Raw genomic sequence first — 22084 nt, forward strand, 5'->3', positions numbered from 1 at the left:
GTTCAACTAGTTCGCGGAATGTGTTGTGCCCTCCCCCCCCCATTAGCAGTAGGAGCTGCATAGACGCATGTTGGGGTAGCCCCAGCGTTGCGTTTAGTGCCGTACGGAGGAGGGTGTCCATCTGGTGCATCTCAGTTTGAGTCATATTATGATAGGGGAGGTGGTAGGTTAATCGGCTTGCACAATTCGGAATATGTCTTTTTCTTGAAGTCCTTGTCGGCGGTTTGTAATGCGCTCTATCACGTGCGTTACTTGGGTAAGTTGTTGGCGGAGCACGTGTAGGGTACGTGTGGCCTTCCCGTTGTGTTGTATGTGAAGGCCTATTACACGTAGTCTGTCTACCCTTGGAATAACGTTGCCATTGAGATGAAATGTAATGGCTGGTGGAATATCGGCATTATTGCGTTTTTTGAATACACTCAGGAGCTCTAACTTTACAGTTGCGCACGTAAGTCCTCCGGCTGTTACATTCTCTTGTACTATATTTATAGCTTCCTGCAGTGCGTCTTGAATGGCGCCGTCTGACCCTGTGGTTACCCAGCTTGTAACATCATTGGCGTACAGGGCGTGCTGCACGTTCGGAAGTTTGTCGAGGAGTGGTGGCAGCTTTGCCATCGCCACGTTGAACAGGGTGGGTGAGAGAACCGAACCCTGGGGAGTCCCTCTGCCGGAAAGTTTTATGATGTCCGACCGAATATCACCTAGGCCGATGGTGGTTGTGCGGTCAGATAAAAAGGCTCTGACATAGTCATAGATGCGTTTTCCGCATCGGGAGAACGCAAGATTGTTTAGAATGAGGTCATGTGAGACGTTATCGAAGGCCCCTTTGAGGTCTAACGCCAGAATGGCTCTTGTTTGAGCTTTACTTGGACTATCCACAACACCCTCCTTAAGTTGTAGGAGTATGTCCTGCGCAAACAGACCTGGTCGATAGCCGAATAAGGTATTGGGGAAGAAATGTTTCGCGTCGAGGTGAGGCTGCAGGTGATTTAGAACTACGTGCTCGAAGAGTTTCCCAATACACGAAGTCAGGGAAATGGGTCTGAGATTTTGGAGGGAGAGCGGTTTCCCGGGTTTCAGAATTAAGGTGATATCGGGCGTGTCGCCATTCTTGTTGAAGCGTTCTGTTTTTCCAATTGTCGTTGTAGTATGCAGTGAGTTGCCGTATGGCCTGGTCGTGGACGTTGCGTAGCACTGCATAGTGAATGCCGTCTGCTTCGGGCGCCGTGTTACGTCTTATGCCGTGTAGGGCTGCCGTCACTTCTGTCTCGGTAATGTCGCCGTCCAATTGGCTTTCTTCGTCGTGTGGATAGTCTTTGTACTCCGGTTTGTGACCTGTAGCAATGTATCTCTGTTGCAGTGTTTGGAGGAGCGCGTCATCATCCATTTGTTCTTTGTGGATGAGAGTGCGGACGCTGTTCATTGTGTGCGTTTTTGTGTGTGTTGGGTTGAGTAGTGCTCTGAGGAGGGACTACGTTTTGTAACTACTTAGTGTGCCATTAAGGCAGTCGCAGAGGTTGTGCCAATTGCTATTCGCGAAAGTGGTGGCGTACTCTTCAGCTTTTGCTGTGATCCGGGCGATTCTTTGTTTCAGCCTTTGGTTGTGCCGCTGCGTCTTCCATCGTTTGGTCAGGCGTCTTCGAGCATCCCGGAGATGGAGCAGATGTCTGTCCACATCCGGTGTCTCCGTTATTGCAGTAAGTTGCTTAGTGGCTGCTTTACAATCTGCTTGTGGCTGTTGTGTCCACTCGTGTAGAGATGGCGCGTCGTGTTGTTGATATTTGGTTCTGTTGCGCCAGAAAGAGTCCGAGTTCGTTATTTTAATTGGACGTTCTGAGGTGCTTATGAGCGCCAGTTGGACTTCTGTGGCTAAAATTCTGTGGTCTATGCCCAGATTCTCCATTAGGTTGTTCCAGGAGCATTGAGTCAACCCCTTGACCATTGTTAGGTCAGGGCACGTATCCCTGCTTACGCTGTTGCCCGTTCTGGTTGGTGTGTCAGGTTCGGTCAGCAGAGTGAATTGATGAAGGTTCATGGCGTGGGCTAGACGGTAGCCTTTTGGAGTTTCTGTTTGGCACCCGCAGGCTAGGTGGGACGCATTGAAATCTCCCAGAATAATCAATTTTTGGCTTGTTTACTGGCGGCCGTGGACAGTTGTCCGAAGTCGTCTCGTCGCGATTTCGGTGCACTGTAGATATTTAGTAAAAACAAGCTGATTTCATATCGATTCCTAAGCATAATTTCTAAGAGCACATGCGGAATATGGGAGCTGTCGAGCGTGCGCTCGATCACTGTGATTTGTTTGGACACAAGGGTGGCAGCTAGTGGTGGTTTGGTGGTGTCGGTGTATGCATTGTATCCAGTGAGTGTGGGAGTGCAATGTACTTCTTGAAGTGCTATAACGTCTGGTGGGTGAGGCTGTGTGGCTAGGAACTGTGATATCACCTCGCTGGTGAGGGCAGGTGTTGTTGTATGAGCCGGACGGGTATAAGGATGTGACCTTCTTGGTTCTCGAGTGGCGTTAGTGTGATGTGGAAGTGAGCTGTTTTGATGCCTGAAAGTTGAGCTAAAAGTTGGCTCATGAATTGTTTCATGTCAGTCATGGCTTGTTGTATGACCTGTTGTAGCATGTGCTGGACATCAGCCATCATCTCTTCCTTCATTTTTTTCATCTCCGCTCTCAAAACAGTCGCCATTACCTCTATCATTTCGAACACTTCTTGTTTGGTGCAGGAATTGTGAGGGAGTTTCTCAGGTGCCGGTGTGGGTGTCTGGGTGAGTAAAAGCGTCGCTGTGGGAGACTTGCTTTGTTTCTTTGTTTGCTGTGCGGACGGATGTGAAGGAAGGGAGGAGGAAAGAGGGGGAAACTGCGCTGACCAACTCACCGTTGTGTCCTCCCTGGTCGGGCGTTTTCGTCCACGCGGCCTGAGGTTCCTTCGGTAGCTGTTTCTGCTGCGTGAGGCTGCGGCTCCCAGATCGGCTTCGACCAGGTGATTGCTTCTGGTCCTTGGACGGCCTGCGGACCCTGGACCTACTGCGACTTTGGGACTGGCTGTGTACCCTGGATCGGCAGCTGGGACGACCACGTTCTGCATCAGTAGTCGCAGGTGCCGCACCGTTGAATGTCGCTACCTTGCTGGATTTCTTGTCGTGCTGGAGTTGTTGCTCCGCCATTTTATGCTGCTCTAAGAACGAGTGGCTCTTGTTAAAGGTATTGCGTTGCCTTACTGGACATCGAGAGTCAGTGGCGGGGTGCTCACCACCACAATGAAAACATTTCAGCGTGCAAGCATGCCCTTCGCAGGGGTTGGAATTTCCGCACCCAGCACACCGGGGTTTATCCGGGGTTGGGCAAACATCCGCTCGATGACCCGTGGAGAGGCACACGCTGCACTGCATCTGTCGGGGCTTATGAATGTAGCACCGGTATTCTGCTCCGTAATAGTAGATGTACCGGGGAACCCGAATGCCTGAGAACCTTATGATGGCCGTGGCTGAATTTCCAATCATTCTTGCATGCAGGACCTGAGCCATCGGGGATCGGATATTTGTCATCAGTGTTGTCGGCGGCGTTGTGTTCTTTTCTATGCCGGAGATGACTCCTTTGCAGGAAGCAACCGGAGTAGCCACATAGGCCTGAGCCTCGTACTGCTTGTTTTCCAGGCATATAGACTTGATCAGCTGCCGGCTTTGCCGCTAGTTCTTCGTGAGGTGTGCTGACCACTGCGACGTTCTGCTCTCGGCGTATGTGGATGGTTAGCTGGTGCAGCGTGCTCTCGTTTAATTGAGATGCCGTGCCTATAGCTCTGGCTATAGAGTGCTGCGGCTAATCACCGAGATTCAGTCCATCTCTCGGTCGGAAGACCACTTTCAAGTCGTCGATCGGTAGCGGGGGCAGCTGCGAGCTCTTATTGCGCAATGTCAGATGTAGGTGGTCCTGCTGTGCGGGTTCGATGTTGGGTGGCAAGCTCGACGTAGCTTGGACCTGTTTCTTGCGCTTTCCGGCCACGAGAAACCAAGTCCCGTCTTCGTTGTCTTCACTCGGTTCTTGATCCATAGCGGTGGCTGGTGTGGTTTTGCAGTGGACAAGCACACTCTCGTCTGCTCGTTCCGTTTGGTAAGCATGCATGTGTTTTTGTGCACGGTGCACTGTGCCGAGTGGGTTATGTGGAATTTCTTTCATGCCGCATAAGCCAGAAAAGCGTCCGCCAGGTTTCCCTCAAGAAAGAAAAAAAGTAATTCTATCTTACTATCGGAGCCGCCATCGCTTGAATATTTCGCTCATATTTCACTCCTCATTCTTGTTTTCCTAAAACACTCGACGCCAGCTAGAACCGCCGCGGAGCGAGCGCGTGGCCTATTAGATGCATGGCGCACCGGTGCGGACGAACGCTGACAAACGCGCCATGCCCGCGACCGGGCTCCTCTCTCGCGCTTGTTTTTGGACAAGCTTCGCCATCCGGTGGCGCTGCCGCGAAGTCGCACGTGGCCCCCAACAGAACAAGCGTGGCGCGCTGGGCTACGCAAACACTGAGAATTTTTCCCTCACTCGCCGCAAACCGAGTGTCACCTACTCAGTGACGCAAGTGGACGGGAACTTCATTAAAGAGCGCCACATACCCAGTGCTTTCATGGCGCAGCTCTCTAAAGCCTTGGCGCAAAAGATTTTTATTGAACTCGGCAAACACCCAGTGCATTTGTAGCACAGCCTGCTAATGCGTCGGTTTGCTGTCATTGAGGAACCCTCGTGATGTGGGGTCTTATTCCGATCTGCATCGGGGAATGGCACATTTCCAGAGAAACAAGGCTAGTTAGCCAAGTTGGCGTAAAATACCATTATTGAATGGTGGCACAGACCTACATGCGCATACCCAGTGACCCGAATCCTTATAAAAGAGGTTGATTGGAGACCAGCGTGGACCGAGGGGCACATACCTAGTGCTCCAAGTCGGCGTCAAACGGTTCTTTCGAACAGCGATGCCTACCCTGGTGCCCCGTCTACAGCGACGCATGTCAGCCTGAAAGAGGTTCGTTAAATGGCAGCACCCATTAACACACTCGCACAAGTCTGAGACCCAAGGCGGTTCCATGGCTGCCTCCAAACCTTGTTATCTCCGCACAGCAGCCTGAGGCTCTTACCCTACGACCACGGACTACGCCGTAATCCAGGTACGCGAGACAGACAGACAGACAGACAGACAGACAGACAGACAGACAGACAGACAGACAGACAGACAGACAGACAGACAGACAGACAGACAGACAGACAGACAGACAGACAGACAGGGACAGACAGACAGACAGACAGACAGACAGACAGACAGACAGACAGACAGACAGACAGACAGACAGACAGGGGACTGACAGACAGACCCAGAAAGTGTTTAAAAATGCGTTAAAAAGGAATCGAGATGCACTGCAGGCATTCACAAATACAGGAGATGCACAAATACAGGCATTCCTATTTATTTACGGGTCATGAGCCCCCAAGCATTTCGCAATAAATATTTGCGAACGTTAGGTGCGTCCAACAAACATCTTCACTCGAAGGGTGGATAAGCCACCAGGGGCAACTCGGAGTGTTCGTCTTGTAAGGACCGCTCCGTGGCTGGGTTCGCTTCTATGAGAGACCTTTCTTCAAGCAGTGGACCGGCACCGCCCGCGGAAGACCCTGCCGAGGAGAGCCCAGCTGGGAGTGCCATCGGCATCAGCGATCGCGAGGAAACATCCCGAGAAAGCGCGATCAGGAACAGTACGAGTGTACTGGCTGTAAGAAAATATTCCTGTTATTTCGGGACGCCACCACATAGGCAAGCATATATTTCACTTTGCATTTACTTCTAAGGCTTCATTGCTTGATTGCAAGTTGCATTCGCGTTGCTGCTGAAGGTTTCCACAGCAAAAGCGCGAATGCAGAATTTCGTCCTAAATTAGTTATATTTAAATAAGGTCACCATATTGTGTCATAAGAGAGAGTGCACCTATAAGACAGGAAGACGCTGAGCAAGAAATGCGACAGGTGGTTCAGGGCAAGAACACGTGATTTTTGGTTTTCAGGTAGTAGTGGAGGACCAACCCATGTACCTTTTGTCATTGTGTTCCATAAAGGTTGTCTTCCCTGTATATTAGTGAGCAGGCCGTGATGCTTTCAGCAGCTTACGCAAAGTATGGGACACGTTTCTAATGAGTGCACATATTTTCGAGCTGACCTGCTGAGCCATCGCTTACAGCTACTAATATGGCAAGCACTATTTATAAGGTGTTCCCTAAATGCCGTGAGATCAAATACGAAAGTTGCGATGGTGCCATGAATAGGCCTGCAACATGCTGATATACTCATTGTATCCGGCGCGCTGCCTGCAAAGCAGGATTATTTTGCTAAGTTTATTATAAATATGCCAAATAGTCCACAAATGACAAGTGTTTAAGCCCTCCGGTGGCACCGAAAAGGTGAGCAAAAGACGCAAATTTAATAACTTTCCTCTATTCCACCCTGGAATCGAAAACGTAAAGCTTTTACCACTATGATGTAACAAGGCACATTTTTTCTTCAATTTTTTTCGCTTCTACATGTCCCTTAAGGGCGCAGTATTACATAAGCATCCGCACTCCAAATCAAAATTAACTGAATATAGGTGTATTCATAATTAACTACAACCTATTCAGGAGGTGTGCGGTAGCACGATTAAAAGATGGGACAAAAGAAGACACACGAGGTCACATACAGCGCTATTCGCTGTGTGTGTGTGTGTCCCCGTGTGTCCTCTTTTTCCCCGTCTTTTAATCGCGCTACCGTACACCCCTCGAAGATGCATTACCAACAAGCCCAAATTGCAACCCTCGGGAACATTATTCGCACTTTTCTGAATTTACTCAAAAAACGCCCTTGTAGTGCCCGATATTCTGCACATTTCGTTCGCAGAATTCTCCGCTTTACCAGAAGGCATTAAAATAAGGCGCCAGAAAATTTATATAGCTGTGCACTCATTGACACTTCACTTTTCCTTATTTAGGATGCATTCCGCTGCTTATATGAATTTAGAAAAGGAAAGAGAAATCCACATTGCGTTTGGTAGTACCTGGCGTTACGTAATTTTGTATATTACTTTCTCGTTGCTTTCTGCTTACGTTCTCAAATCACTTTTTTGTTTAATTGCAACAATAGTGTACTGCCTTTCAATTTTACTAACCTGCTTGCTAAGTTTGCAACCTTAGAAGTTTGTAGATCAAGCATACTTGGGATGGATAAAGAACTGTGAAAGCGTATTCGGAAATTATTCTATTGCATGTAAGATATGTCATGTTTCAAACGTTTCCGCGGAAATCTTTTTGTTCAAGCTTTAGTCAAAAGAGACGTTGACCTCAATATTCCTGTGGAGTTTTTAGTGCACCGCGCAACACCTAACTTGGTGTCATCCCGAAATGCTCGGGAAGCTGCCAACTTTTCATAGAGATGGCTTGACTAAATTAAGTGGCACTCCATAAATGACACAATTCTTTACCAGGCAATTACTTTTAATTGCAGGTCCCAGTAGCCAGAGGGAAACTCATATGAACACAGATTCATGTCTCGGGCAACCGCATGAAACGGAAGCCTGGAATATAACTGGCGCGGTTAAACTATAAGGCAAGTTCTGTGGGTGCCGCTACATTGAGGAATCTTCAGACAAGTATGTGTTGACCTCAGTGTTCGAAAAAAACACAGCGGGACACTCATCTACCTACAATTTAAAGACTCCGTGTATGATTGGCATTACACTAGCAATCTGTGTAAATTCGCACGGGCAAAGTTGCTAGCCATCGCTGACACTGTGCCGAATACCACACAAGGGGGAAACCTTCGTAGGCACCGCATAGATTACTGTTAAGAAATAACTCTGTATTTCTTTGTCGCTCTCGTCAAACTGCTGCCAAAGGTTGGTGCTATGAACATAAATATAAAGCCCGTTATTCGTATTCGCTTTTCACTTACAGAAGCTTTCCCGCTAGTCCACATGTTACATTTCAGCAATAGCTACTGGGTTGACATTGCAGCGGTAGTAGTCGCCGTCACCATGTGTTGTAGTGGCCGGATTCATTGCATCTCACCAATAGTAATCATCACCACCATTTGGTGGTATACATCCGCTGCTTGCCTGCTCTTGAGGTGACGTTGAGCAAAGTAATGACGCTGATCTATATACGTATTACCGGATCTTGTACTTTACAAACCGAAAGGGGGCGCATGGAGATGATTTTTTTTAAATAGCTGTGGACCTATCGCACATTAGGGAAGGCATTTTCAGTATTCCAGGCCCGAAATCTCCAATCTCAGCAGAGCAATAAGAGCCACTGCGATGTAGGCTACGCTCTACCCAGCAATACGGAATCACTGTCGAATGGAAGGGATTCAAAGAAAGCTGCTCACATTGAGCCAGGCGACCACAACCACATGACATACGAATTCATATTAGACGGCAGGAGAAACAACACAAACAAATTGGCAGCTATATGCCCATCCAAACAACCCATACATCCTATGCAGCGAAGCTTTACGAGACAGCTTGCCCACCCTTCGGAAGCACAAATAGTCGGTTAGGGACTGAAAACATGCCTAAGACTTTCCATGCACTTCGCTATATTTGGAACGATTCCTTCGCTATATCGAAGCCATTTGCTATGCTTCACTGTATCCGAAGTTCGTACGGAAGCTTGCGTTTTGCATTGAAAGTTCATTAAGAAACAAAGTGGTAACACACGCTGTGGCACGAACGCACTCAAAAAAATTTGTACTGAAACTAACGTTGTCAGAAAACACCGACGGCATTTAGACACCTCGCAGTTGACCTCTTAAAAAGGAACCGGTGAAACAGACATTAAGCTGCAGAAATACGGATTCCTAGTTAGCAAAAACGTATACAAGGTTGTCTTTTTGATTGCCGTACAACAACAGTCAACGTTAATTCTAAGATGGAGTGCCACGCAACATCCCAACTTTGCATAACCTCTGCGGAAATAGTATTCAGAGCTTCGCTGTGAGAAAAGAAACGCGAATATCCCAAATTCGTTTTCTCATACACTCCTCGAAGGATTTCCCGCAATCAATAGTGTGGTAAGCAACGCCGTAATCCCTGCGCTACCCGCCCGGAATACAAAAGAGCGACGTCACTGATGGAGGAACCTAAGGAGTTGAGCATGATCCTGATTGCAACCAGCCATATCCACACAGCGTCGTGTGCCAATTCGCAATGTGTACATTCTTGCATTTTCTGTGCACATTTATTCATTGTCTATCTATTGTCGAAGAGTACGTCTGGCTATCGAAGTTGCAGGTGTTAGCCCTCAATGTGAGGTTATGCATGCACTCTGTCTTAGAAGATTTTGCGTGATTACGGCAGAGCAAGCGCATTGAGACATCCATCTAGTATTAAACTTCATACTCACCGGTTGTGAAGATGCGCATGGCTTTGGAGACCTAAATGCTTGTAACGGTGTTGTTCTCTATAGGGAGCTTAACGCTCAGTAATTGTGCTAGCAAAGACTGCGGCTTGCAACTAAAATCTCTCCTTATAACACATCTTAGATATTTATGTTTTATTACATCGAAAACGGGGAAGCTATCTAGAAGAGGATTCTAGAAAACGCCACCAAATAGGCTTTTGACATTTACAGACACACAAAAAAGATCGCATATAATTTTTTTTCGCAAAACCAGCTCATTGTTTTATTTCCGCCTCGTCATTTGGACATCACGTGTACGTGAGTCGACTAAGCTACATTCAGATGTCAGCTCTACAATAGCGCAGCTGGCTGGATTTTATGGCGTTATTCATGGATACAGAACAAATCTATTCCTAGATAGGTGCTACATTGCATTGTAGACGAATTCAACATGCTGGAGCATTTGGTTTAATGAGAATGTGCTGTGAGGAAGAAGCAGTACATTACTATTTTGAAATGGCGCGGTAATAGCAAGATCTACTGACGAAACATAAATGGGTAATTTATTGTTGGAAGCAGGTTATTGTGGCGTACTTGGAAAATGTGAGACGCCTGGTATAACCTCACTATTATGTTTTATATAAGCACATATGTGTTGTGTCAGGTATGTGTAAGACTTCTGACTCATACTATACATGCGAAGTAGTGAGTCATAGCGAAGCTCTCCAAAGAAGTGGCGATATATTTTTTATTAGTAAATGCTTGATGCTCAGACCATAAGTGCACTAAGCTGTCTCACGGAATATACGGACGTAGAAAATGCACAGAATATATAAAGAAGTGAAAACGTTAGTTGACTTCGTGCTGTTTTACATACTGAAAGAAAAGAGAGATAGCAAAGAGAGGAAAAGCATGGAGGTCAACCAGACGAGCGTCCGGTATTCAAGCCTACACTGGGTAAAGGGAAAGGGGAACAGAAAGAGAAAAATGATATAGAGCAATCACTGTTTGTCCACGCAGCTAAGTGCCTGGAAATCAGTGAAGTCATAGCAAGTGCTCCGTCGATACGTTACGCTGCCGTCAATCTGCTGTCTGAAGCTAATCTTGGTGCTTCTTAGCTGGTGATGTACGTTGAAGTCACCAGCGAAGACCAAGGAGCCGGTGGGCGTCAGCAGTACGCTGCAGTGGGTGGCAGTATATATTTAAGCTAAACCCCAGCCGTTCTGACTTCAGTGCAAATATGATGATTCGGATGAGCCATGATGGTTACTCAAGAGTTGCAAGTACTGAATTGAGAGCATCCAGCACTTCCAATGCACTTCACGCTGACGGAGTGTGCAGGTTATTTAAGAGCATCCTAAAAGCATTCATTAGAGGCCGGAGCATCATAACCACTTGCCGGTCTTTTTCAGGCAATTTCTCAGGAACCCGCGCTGTGCACTCTACAGCCGTGCGCAGCTGTATCACTTGACGTGGCTCCGGCTCCGGCTGTGGCATCGGCTGTGGCATCAGCTGTGCCTTCGTTTGTGACCTCCGCTGTTGTTATGGCTTTGGCAGTTGCTTTAGTAGTGAGGACCAAGTTGTATTGTCCTCCGCTATGACCCTGTCAGATTTACATTGAATTGCCGCAGGCCTAGGGGGCAGAGGAGGAGGTGTTGTCGGATGGAGCGTACTCTTCACAGAGGCATCAGCGTTCTTTGAAGTCCGACGGCGTCGGGAGCGTCGCTTTCTAACGGCCGCAACAGGAAAAGAAAACATGTTTATATGGGTGGGCACCTGACCAGAAAAAGCACAATTCATACTCTGAAATATGAAAATTAGTGCAACGAAAGACAACATCTGATGGCGCATAGAAAAACTAGTGAACACAAAATGAAACGGCGGAAACGAGTTCGAGATGTTTGTAGTGCAGTAGTTTTGAGGCGAAAGCTTTTGGGGTCTATGTTGGTCGTGCCTTTGGCGAAACTTCGCCGCAACCGAAAATGGCCGACGCCGAATGCAGTAACAACACTTTCGAAATTCCCTGATCGATGTCACACTGCTCATTGAGTTTCCTGCAAACAAGGTAAAACCGTGGTTTGGAAAACAAAATACGGTACATTTGGGTGTGGGACCCGGCTCTAGGAGTGCGAGATGAGCACCCTTCCCTGAAGCCGCGGCTGCTCCTCAGTTCTGGCTTACTGAAGGTGTGCCTGGTGCGTACCTAATTGCACATGTCACGTCACAGCCATCTCTTTGACTAGTGCGTGCGTCCTTGGGCGCCGCACGTGATGGTGCGGAGGAGGTGGTGCAACGTCATGAGTGTGTAAAATGAGCGCGTTGATGACGTTCCCATGTCGTATTCGCGCACATATGCAGTCATAAGCGTCTGCCAAATTTTAAGTTTAATAATGGCTGTCGCGCCATGTGTTGTTGCGTTGAAAATCGCACGCGCGAGCTTTAAGCATTAACGTCACAGTCGCAGCGGCGGTGGCGCCGGTTGTCGGCGGCGAGCGACGGAGGAGCGCGCACGCTTTTGCGGGACCTGAGGACGGCCGCGCAAGTACGCCACTGCGGAAGAAGCGCGTGCCGCTGGGCCAACGGCGAATATCTCAGCAACGTTCGGTTTGCAGATGACATTGTCCAGTTCAGCAACGCTGGGGGCAAATTGCAACAAGTGATGGAGCACCGTAACAGAGAAAGTACAAGAGTGGAGTTGAAGCTTATTATGCAGAAGGCAAAGATAATACTCAATACCCTGGCAAGGCGACAAGAGTTCAAGATCACCAGTTCGCCTATAGAGTCAGTGAAGGATTACGTTTACCGAGGTCAATTACTCGCAGGGGACTCTGATCATAAAGAAAAAATTTACAGAAAAATAAAAATGGATTGGAGGGCATCCGGCAGGCATTGCCAGATCCTGACGGGAAACTTGAGTTTAAAAGGAACGTGTACAGTCAACGCATTCTATCGATGCTAACAAATGGGGCAGAAACTTGGAGGTTGACAAAGAAGCACGGAAACAAGTTAAGGACCGCCCACAAATCGATGAAACGAAGGATGCTAGGCGTAACGTTAAGAAACAGGAAGAGAGTGGTGTTAATCAAAGAGCAATCGGGGATAGCTGATGTTGTAATTGACATTAAGAAAAAATGGACCTTGGGAGGTCATTTAATGCGTGGGGTAAATAACTGGTGGACCATTAGAGGTACAGAATGGATGCTAATATTATTTAAGCACAGTCGAGGACGGCAGAAATCTAGGTCAGGTGATGAAATTAGGAAATTTGCGGGTGCAAGTTTGAATCAGATGGCACAGGAAACTTCTTGGACGCTTGACTTCGTCTCTGAGTACAAGATGCGGCTGTGCCGCACGTAGACGACGAGCTTGTAGTGCCAAAGAAAGTCAGCTGCAATGATGGGCTGGCGCACAGCCGCCATGACAAAGATCCAGGGAAAGATACGTTTAAGGCCGATGTGAAAAGTCACCAACCTTTCCCCGTAAGTCCAGATGGTCCATCGCGCTGACCGTGGAGAGGGGAGGCGAGTGGGGTGGATTTCGGCGTTCATCCAACGCAGGAGGAAGGACGCAAATCTCGGCGCCAGTGTGGACGAGAAATCTTCCAGTGTGGACGAGATAGCGGACTTTGGGGACGCGATCAATGACGTGGAAAAGGCGACTGGATGTGGTGCTAGAAACAGCATTCACCGTCATTGTTCGGCGCAACCATTTCCTGCGTAGAAGCAGGGCTGGTGGCAAGGGTTTGCGCAAATCACAGCGACAGTAGTACCAGCAAAGCGTAGCGGGAGTAGGAGAACGGTGTTCAGAGTGACCGGGGCTGGGGCGGTGAGTATGTGACGAAGACCGCAGCCGGCATGTTTGGATGGCAGGCTCAGCTGTTAGTCGGGCTACTCTTGGCATGTGAGCTCCTTGTTAGCTTGGTGCCTGGTGTCCTGGTGTCCACGAGGTATATTTTTTAGCCGAGCCCGCTCGGCCAAGCGGAAGCCTGATTCCGTCTATGGCTTCGAGTAGCATTTTCAAATGCCTACTCTTTCCTTATCGGAATGGCCAACAGCCCACTTTCTGACTTCTGCGGGTGCAATGAAACAATCGAGCATCTTCTTCGTCAGTGCTCTCGTTTTAACCCACAAAGAGCGATCCTCTCAGCCACCCTTGACAAACTGGACAAGCGCCCAATGTCAGAAAATAAGATCCTTGGAAACTGGCCTACGCGAACATCAGCGCGATCTGCTATGAAGGCGCTGCTGCGATACTTGAAAGACACGGGACTTTCTGACAAATTGTGAATTTACACTGTGTGACGTAGGACTGTACGGTGACACTGCGTAAGACTAGGAACGCCTTTGTGGGCTGCGTGACAGTGCCCACAGAAACAGTTCGTGTGTACGTGCGTGTGTGTGTTTAGGTTTTCCTTTTCTTTTCTTATCCTTCTCTCTCTCACCTATTGCATCCCCTTGCCCCTACCCCAGTACAGGGTAAACAACCGGAGATAATCTCGGGTTAACCTCCCTTTCTTTCCTTACTCTCTCTCTCTCTCTCTCTCTCTCTGATTCCGCCGGTTCCATTGCTCGCGCACCGTCAGCATGCTCATCCTGTCGTCATCGATTTTTTGTGACCGGAGCAATGTGGCGCGTAGTAGTGCGCTAGAAACCTAATCAAGCAAGGCAATTATGGATCCTAGGACATGGACTGAAGGCCACCACTGTCACCGCCACCCGCCGCCTCCACCAATGCCAACACCTCACGTGCAGCAGCTACAGGTAAATCTCGGTCTAAGGAAATTCGATTTTACGGAATTCGTGATCTAACAAAGAAATTTCCATTTCCCGGCAGGTACCCGTAGGAAAAAATGTTGTCATCAACCCGAATTAACAAAACTATATAATGAAAACTCGATATAACAAAGTATTTCATGAAAAAGAATGAGGAGAAAAAGCAATATTTTTTTGTAAATTTTGACACTGACAGTTTTTCATCGAGCCTGCGCTCTAACATTATTGCGTTAAAACATCTAGGCGCCCTAGTCACGGCCCTAGCTTAAATTTGGCAATGCGGCACGCCGTTCCCATGCTACAAACGGACTAAGCAGTCGGTAGCGCTCCTACGTACCAAATGGTGCTAGGGCGGCGGTGGTTGCTTTATCCATTTCATATTGACGACTACATCGAAATGCTCGCCACTTAGCGGCCGCGCCGAGAAACAGCCCGTCCAGGTTCCATCTTGAAGCGAAAGAGGACCTCCTATCACGGTGTGCGCTGAATGCCGCGTAGTGGTATCGTGGCGATGTCGCCGCGCATGAGCCAGAAAATGAAGAAAAATATGGATGTTGCAAGACATGTTGATTACCATTATGCTTGTGATCGCAGTGCAATGACAATGTATGATTTCATCTTTTCGCGAAAGAAGCAGACGACGTGCGTCGCAGAGTGACTTGGATAAGAAACTTCGCAGTGGGAAAAGATGACGACTGATACTAGGCGGATTTCTTCGAAACGCTTAATTCCGGGAGTTATTCTTCCCGGCGAGAAGAACATTGTTTCCAATATCTTGCTAATGCACTAATTCTTTAACTAGAAGGAATATTCTCGCTGATGTACTTTTCTGTGCAGGCACGGAAGCAGGAGTCGTGTCTGCCTCGGAAAGTTTGAAGTTTATCATGACACAAGCTATGCCGCGAGGCGACGTATCGTTTTCATAGAATGCTTTTGCTTAGCGGTGCAAACAGCAGATGATATGTTCTGATATAACGCGTTGAGTCTTGAGTTCATTTGATCGCAAGAAATTTAGAAACAACTGCAAACAGCGCTCGTCCCAGCTTTGTAGCGTTCGACCTGCGCACAGCGCCTCAAGTTTCCTGTCGGCCACAGTGCATACACCTAAACTCGATTACACCTGGTTCAGTTCATTTGCCAGTCATGCATTTACACTAATGGAACTTGCCCAAAAGAAAGCCCTTCGCAAAATTATGGACGTATATATGTAGAAAAACGTCGTAGGTTCCGATTGGCTGTTACTCACTTCTCGCGTCTCGCTTAGGTTGGAGCATTCCGACGGGCGGCTTGTGTCTGCTGCGTACGCAAGCCCGAGCACTACTTCTAACACTGCGTACTGCAAGCATAAACAAGTACCACTCATCGGATGCAGATGACCTTATCACACATATCAACCAACTATAAAAAGAAAGATGCGGGCGCGACTCACAAGCGGAACTCTTAATTTTTTTTTTTGTCCCAAGACACACTGACCAGGTTACGCTACAGTTTTTAGTCTCAGTGCAGAATATCCGTATTTCGCTTCTGAAAGCAAGACAGACATTACTGCCTCTATATCGCGAGATGCCATAATGTAATATACTACACCACGAGTCGCACTGCGGAGTTGCCTGTGAAGGTCGAAAACAGCCCAGTGCCAGGCCTATGGTACAGTGGACAAACGCCGCGGACAAGTGCTTGCACCTTTCGGAAGCCTGCTACGCACAAGCAGGTCCTTTCTTAACATGATAGCTTTAAGAGCTGCGCGTCACAGAAAATCGGACGTCGTCTTCCGGTGCCGGCGTCCCTTGAGCGAAAGCAGCCGTATATATATGCCACGCCTTGCGATATGAAATGCGATACATGCGGGTTATAGTACCACGCCATACTATCCCTGGAGTTGCTCCTACATTGTCTTACATTCTTGACAATGTTATCCCTGAGAATTTTGAGAATGGCAGCCCACAAACAAATGTCATAAAACAAAATAGCGACAGCGCATGCATGTTATGCTAAATCTTCTCAGTCAAAAATATTAAAAGTGCGAAACAATAAAAGAAGCCTGAAAAGGATGCAATTTTTTGGCGCGGCTGTGCACTACATCCGGGATAGGCCCACGCAAGATGCTGTGTTTGCACTGAAAACCTCGCCTTCACGCATAGCCTTCGCCGCCAACGTTTTCCGGTCAACCTTACGGTTGCATAAGCTGCAGTTGCCAAGAAGCGTGAGAAGCAGTCAAGTATATTTTAATATCGCGTACCAATCTTAGAGGTGAAGCTTAAGCATCTTCCAAATTTTGTAAACCTGCGGCTTGCTTGAAACGCTCTTTTTCTTGAAAAAAACAAAACAAAGCTGATTCGGTTCGCTGGGCAGGCCGTACGTTGGCACGCACGACGCAACAAGTTCCGCGGTTTCGTCGCTTAAATTCTTGGAAGAGCTTAAAATAAGCTAATCAGTCACAAGGTCCCTTTCTGTTTCGACGAAATACCTGGATTCGATGTCGCGAACGAGCAACGCGCGAGCGCAGCACCAATCGAAAGAGCCGCCGAGAAGGTGGTATTCATCGCCGTCTTTGTTCATTTGGACAGTGTTGCCAGCGCACGTAAAGGATACTGGAGTTACCAACAGGTTTCTCCATCTTTAGCTCGGCCGCTGCAGCTCAAGGCTCGGCTCAGTAACACCCACCATGGAGGCAATGCGTGGTGGGAGCAATGGCTATATGTGCCGCGATGTCTGGTGGGTTTACGTGCGCCTAGTGCGGAGAAGCACGAATCAAGTTTCGGAGACGCATTGATGCAGGATGCGTCACGAATCTATTGCGTGCCGCTAATGTCTCTGTTCTTCACGCCAGTGGTGTGGCAGTGAACCTCCGCGGTCATCGAGTGCTCATGTTTGCCTGAAGTATCTACGCCCGATAAAATTGCTAAAGTTACTGCATGTGTTGTCCAATATTTTGGTCATAGCTATCAATGTTTCGCATTTCGAGCAAAATGGCGACTTTTTTTTCGGTTAGTGTCGAACACGCTTGCTATGAAACAATATCTTACTATGACAATTCTACCGCATAGCGTTTCAGCCTATTAAGACTTATTGCGGATGTACGTAACAAAAATATAGTAAAGGAAAAGCAGCAGTGCAACGTACACGAGAAGGACAAATTAGACAGACAGGGAAACATACAAACATTCATCAGCTTTATTATGGTCATGAACGGTGACTTCGTTAGGGTGGGCCTTGCGCGAATGTCGTCGTACTGCGTTTTCTACGCGATTATGAATTTTACAGCAACCGCAAGCCATCATAAGCTTCCATTAAGTATTGTTTAAATGTTTCATATGCTAAAATTTGCTGCATTTCAGAAGAATTGAACTCTCCCTTGGCTTGGTTACCTCAACATTTTGTCAGGACCAATCCTAATTTATGAAGCAGGTGTAAAACATGTGTTATAAAGACGGAAAATACAGCGTATGCACGAGTGAGGAATAAAAATATGGGCAATAGTTCTGCTTTATTCCTCAAGCAACCGTCACAGGGAGACAATGCAGACGTCCGACAACCGTTGTACTTGCACTTATCCTTGTGAACTCTCTGAATTCGCCCGCTGTTCTTTCGTCTCCGTGGAAATTTTCATGCGGCGAGAAGAAAAACATGCGTCGCGAGCCATTCCTCGTGTCTGGCGTGTGCGAGTCTGCGCGGCGCTGCTTGAATGTGTCACCTTCGCGTGCGTCGCAACGATTTGGAGACGTTTTAGATAGTTTTCAGAAAAATTTACGAGCTATGAAATCATACAAGATCTTTGAAGAACCGCTCTGCAGCCTTCGGGTGCGGCAGCAGTTACGCTACGCGGAAATTTCTATTGGCTGCGCAAACACGTGACGCCCATCATCAGCAGCTGTTTGTAATAGCAGTTGTTAAGTTGGTCGCCTGTATTGCTTTCCGCTCGCCGTAGAGCAATGCAGTCTGTGAATTGCCAGCGTGAACTGGAAAATCGTGTGGCTATCTGATTGCTTGGCGCGCGAACCGAAACAAAAGAGTACTCGGGTATGGCCAACCCAATTCAGGCGCCAAATATCTAAGCGGCAATCGTTGCAGAATATTTGTGTCAGCCCTCGTCATCGTCCTCACACATTTCAAAATATAACAAATCAGTGGCGTTTACGCGCAAAACCCACGATCTCATCATGAGGCACGCCGTAGTGTGGGACTTCGTGAAAATTTTGGCCACCTGCGGTTCTTTAACGGGTACGCAGTGCATTAAACATGCGTGCTTTCTCATTGCATCCCTGTTGAAGTGCGGCAGTAGCGGCTGCGATTTATCCCGCGACCGCAGGCTTAGCAGCGCAATGCCAAAGCCACTACACAATCCTGGCGGGTCATGCATTTCCAGTCTACTATGTACGCCTATGTTAGCCATCTGTGTACTACCGATATCCTGGCTAGCGTGATGCATATAACCTTTGTGCTTTGGCATTGCCTCTTTGTCTTGTCATGCAGCATAATCTAAAGTGACTGAATTTTAAGAATGTGACCTCTATGTGAGAGGAAAAAGAGGTAAAGCCGAAGCAGGCACAACACGAAAATAGTTTTTCATCCCTTTGACGGTCTTAAATTTGGAATCCTGCTTGTCAAGTTGATCACTCGGCCGAGTTCGTCAATTTGGTTTGAAAAGGAAAAGTATACACAGGCTGACGCCACAAGAAGGCCACACATCGTGATGCCGCATGATCGACGCATGGACCGTAGACAGAACAGATCTATAAGCCAGCGGCTATCACTGCTTCGGATGCCCGGGCAGTCCACAACGAGCCGCTTGATTATTCAACAGGTGTGATTCGTACTGTACGACACGCTGTTATCTGTAACTAAATCTATCTTACTATTTGGCAAAATCTATGTCCGACAATCGACGCAACCGCGCAGCGTATCCAGAAGTACGTATTTGAAAGATTGTCAAAGAAAACAACCCCTCTTACTGCGTTGCGGAACGTTTCTACTAAACTATAGCTCAGAAATAAAAAGAAAGAATTATGGGGATGTACGTGCCAAAACAACGACGTGATTATGAGGCACACCGTAGCGGGGGATTTGCAAATGTTTGACTACCGGGGGTTTTTTAAGGTGCACCTAGATCTATGTTCACGGGTGTTTTCGCAAGGAGAACGTTTCAGTAAATACACATTCGTGATAATGATGGTTATAAATACGCCGGTTATGTCTCCGGAAGATGTAGGCCCAAAGACAAGCACGAGAAGCTCGGATTCCGTGCTTCATCTGCCTCATCATCAGTAGAAACTCCGGCCATTTCAAGTTAAATCTCTTCATTGCGTATCATATGTATAACTGTTTACAACGTAGAAGACGCCATGTCACATACTAAGTAGACTATGTGAGCCAGAAAACACCCACAAGCAAATGCCATTGAGCGTACACCTGGCGTACTGCACGGAATTTCAGCCCGAACAAGCAGCGCGACGGCTCATAAGTGGTGCCACTGCCCAAGGCTCAATGGCAGCGCCCACGAAGAAAAAAAAGGTTCGTAAAGTGAAGCATCATACATCAAACACTCGATTGACTAAAAGCCTTCTGCCCCCATTCCATGAGTGCCGCATAGCTGGTCAGACAGCCACAATGTGCATGTTTGATTCAGTCTTATTGACTCGTAAGGGAGTGGTGCCTATGAGACAATTGTCATAGCAATAACGAGCAAAGTACACGAGGCATCCAAGGGGCAGCAGCCCCAAACATCTACTTGAGCGTCTTGCCTGCTTGGAATGAAAATTTACTGAGACCGTTCTACGCTAAATAAAGCACGATGAACAAAGAGTTTTGAACATGCATGGTGGTCAGTGCATTTAGAATACACATACTCCACGTTTCATGTCCAATCTTGCCATCTAGCCCCTCGGCCAACGCGAAGATGAAGCGCTGTGTTTTGCGCTATTTTCACTGCTCCTCAAGCATTACTTACATCTGGCTTTACATCTTTGACTGTCTCTACTGTTGAATGCCCAGGGGTGTCTGAAAAAGCATCCCATAAAATTTGATGTTATTTCTATTCGAAAGAAGGCCGACTTTCAGCGGCTGGCTTTTAAACGCGTCATCCTACAGCACTTAAGTCAGATGGGCTCTTATTGCCTCCACGTATGCGCAGATTGCTCTGCTATTTCAAACAGTTCGTCGGGTGCTGTAATCAGCGCATCATGATCATTGTAGATCAGATTGAAGTTTTACCATGGCGCAGTATCAACGAAATCGGAACTTGTGACTTTGAGACGCACTGTTCGCTACACAAAGCAACAGCACCCTAACGGTGTGCCATATTCAGAGATCTTATATTCATATAATGCACTCTGCCTGAACTGCATCCAATCTGGCAGCATGGCTCATATGAAGAGATGGTGTGATTAATTATTTATAGATTCATACATCCTCTGAACCACTTCTGTGATTCAAACAGGAGGGACGTTGAATCGTACAAAAGAGAACAAGAACGAAAGGCTACCGAACATTCGAAAGAAATGCAGAAACTAAACATACACAGATATAGACAGACAGGAAGGAGAGGAAAGGCAGGGAGGTCAACCAGACGACCACCCGGTTTGCTGCCCTACACTAGGAGGTGGCCGAAAGGGGAATAGTAAACATACACTAGGTTATTATATTTACTAGGCGCAAAGCAACCCTCCCGTTCGTGCACAAAATGGGTGGCGTCAGTGTTATTTAGAGAAATTCATTCCACTCAGAGAAAGTTTTAGGAAGAAACTCTAATTAGATGCATTTGTCCTGCCCAAAATAGGCGCATAATAACACCTCACTAGCATGCTTCTTAGAATAGGCACATTCATAAACTTCAATGGCTGTTGGACCTTTGTGGCACTATCGGCTAAGAAAAAGTAGCAGAAGGCGCGAATTCTCCTCAACAACTGCGCATGCCTGTGACACTGTCAAATTCTGACGCACTATGGAAAACTTCGCCTACTAGCTCATCTCATTGCATAAGAACCGTGAAATTAATCGCAATATACTAACTCATGACTGCACTGCCTTGACCATTCCATTCAGCCCTATTCTATTTCTTGGTCTGTCTCTACGCGATTCAGTTTTACTGTGTCGCTATTGGTTGGACGTCGCTTTTACAAACGCTCTCTCTATATTGGCATGACGGAGGGTCCCTCGTGCGGCGTTTGCTCTTGCCACGAGACCATAAAGTAAACGCTAACCTATGACCCTTCTTTCGGCGATAAAAACCACATAATTCACGCTGTTTTAAGCCCAATAAACGCCAAAGCTTCTACAGCGAAACAAAAAACAATGTTCGTATAAAGTCTACCGTTATGCGAGCAACAGTGCACTTATGCCACTGAAGTCTGAGCTCTGCGACCGCCACTGATTGCGCAGTAATGTAATTATAGGTGATGCACATTACTTCTTTATTGATCTGCTTCTGCTATGTCAGTTTTTTTTCTCATTACTACAATCTCCCAAACCGTAGGGTAGCAAACAAGGCAAAACCTGGTTAACTTTCCTGTCTTTCCTGTCTTTCCTGTCTTTCTCTCTTTCGATGTCAACCACGAAACAGTGATTGCAACACCATATATAAAACAAAGCGGGGCCTTGTGCATTCACGTTTAGTTCTCAAATATATTTGAATGGTATTCGCGGAGAATAATTTACTCTTTGAATTAGGCGAGGCAAAAATATCGTGTGAATCTCCTATTTCTTGTAGCGCATTTTTCCTTCCTGAAAACGCATCACCATCAAATCACAACCTCTCAGTCATTAGTTTATCATGACATATCATTGTCTTTATGAATTATATTTGTTTACATTTGTCCCTGGTGCTGGTTAGCTCCCATACCTTCACATGCTGGAATAAAAGCTTGAATAAAAGTGTGCTTATTTTGCACGTTCAT

The 22084-nt window shown here is 47.2% G+C and overlaps 1 long non-coding RNA gene across 1 annotated transcript; it reads right to left on the reverse strand.

Moving 5' to 3' along the window:
• Positions 1-5450: 5450 nt before the first annotated feature.
• Positions 5451-9652, reverse strand: LOC142586900 (uncharacterized). Its single transcript, XR_012829287.1, has 2 exons — positions 9424-9652; positions 5451-5767 (listed from the first exon to the last, which is right to left on the reverse strand). It is a non-coding gene; the product is annotated as an uncharacterized LOC142586900 (long non-coding RNA).
• Positions 9653-22084: the final 12432 nt, after the last annotated feature.

This window comes from Dermacentor variabilis, chromosome 7, assembly GCF_050947875.1.
Source record: "Dermacentor variabilis isolate Ectoservices chromosome 7, ASM5094787v1, whole genome shotgun sequence".
Taxonomy (NCBI): Eukaryota; Metazoa; Arthropoda; class Arachnida; order Ixodida; family Ixodidae; genus Dermacentor; species Dermacentor variabilis.